Below are 1,262 nucleotides of genomic sequence, written 5' to 3'. Positions count from 1 at the left end.
AATAAAGTGTGAGATCCCACATTACTGACCAAATACCGTACATCAAACATACAATTGTTGGGGACAGAAAGTGTTAACCCCTCCCACCCAGATAACACAAAAGCCAAACTACCTGATGATCTTTGACCATAGAAACACTAATATTTGGAGAACTAAAAAACATTTCAATTTTGAAAAAGTGCAGGATCCAAACATTATCAAGTATGTGCTCTGCAATAACATCATTAGTCTATCTACATGTAGACCATGCTGCCAGGTTAATTAATTTCACTTTTATGAGCTATATGCATAATTTCTTTCATTTTTCCTAAACTATACAACAGTCCTTTAGGAGATAATATAATCAAATTGAAAATATTTAGGAAGATTTGTGATATCTTCCTTGAAAAAATGACCTGAGCCAGGCAAGTATGAGCAGGATAATCAAAATCTTGAGAATATATAAACCACAATAACTTCCAAACCATCTGAGGTTACAGCGAATAAAACACGTGCCTAGAATCAAATAAGATGTACTCTCATACATACTGCCATTCTTCAACTTTTTTCATTGCTTGCACCAAAAAAAAAAAAGTGATAAAGCTGAAGCACATTTTTTAAAAAGGAATTTTTAAAAATAGAATTGAGCTTACGCCTCATAACAAAAACATTTTATACAAATAAGAATACAAGACAGATCGTTCTTGCCAACATTCAATATACTGGGTTACCTACAGCTCTGCTTTAATGGCAAACCTACATACACCACTGGTTCCATCCCATATCACTTGGTAGAGGAAAATATGAGTTCATGGATGGTCAAGGTTGGTTTTGATGCTCCAACAGACAAATTATAGTCCTAACAAGCATAAATAACAATGAAACCACCATTTCAAGTGATAGCAGAACTTGAGATGAATGAGATAAAACAGTACCTTTCCTAAATTAAACTATTTACGTTGGAACATCAGAAACTCACTGAAGCGGTGCGCCATATCTTCATCAGAATGAACTGGTCTTTTCTTTCATCATTTCACAGTGCATATCATTTCAGTAGGAATATAAGGAAAGAGAAAAAGCAAAGGGCACTACAATCAATTCCAGATTGGTTTTGGATTTCTCATTATTTGCCCTGCTATTCACCTATCCTTGTTATTGCACAAGACACGTGGACCTTGAAACATACCAATGACAAAAATGAACAGGAATATGTGTGGTCCAAGACAGAAATAATCTCATTACAAAAAAAATAAAAGAAAAATCCGTCTTCCTGGATTTATCTA

At 34.2% G+C, this 1,262-nt stretch overlaps 1 long non-coding RNA gene across 1 annotated transcript; it reads right to left on the bottom strand.

Moving 5' to 3' along the window:
• Positions 1-378: 378 nt before the first annotated feature.
• On the bottom strand, positions 379-1,256 carry LOC107578919 (uncharacterized). Its single transcript, XR_001608396.1, has 2 exons — positions 915-1,256; positions 379-838 (listed from the first exon to the last, which is right to left on the bottom strand). It is a non-coding gene; the product is annotated as an uncharacterized lncRNA (long non-coding RNA).
• Positions 1,257-1,262: the final 6 nt, after the last annotated feature.

This window comes from Sinocyclocheilus grahami, unplaced genomic scaffold (assembly GCF_001515645.1).
Source record: "Sinocyclocheilus grahami isolate Dianchi unplaced genomic scaffold, SAMN03320097.WGS_v1.1 scaffold12758.1, whole genome shotgun sequence".
Lineage (NCBI taxonomy): Eukaryota > Metazoa > Chordata > Actinopteri > Cypriniformes > Cyprinidae > Sinocyclocheilus > Sinocyclocheilus grahami.
The sequence above is the reverse complement of the archived record's forward strand: the minus strand, read 5'-3'. Positions and strand labels throughout refer to the sequence as shown.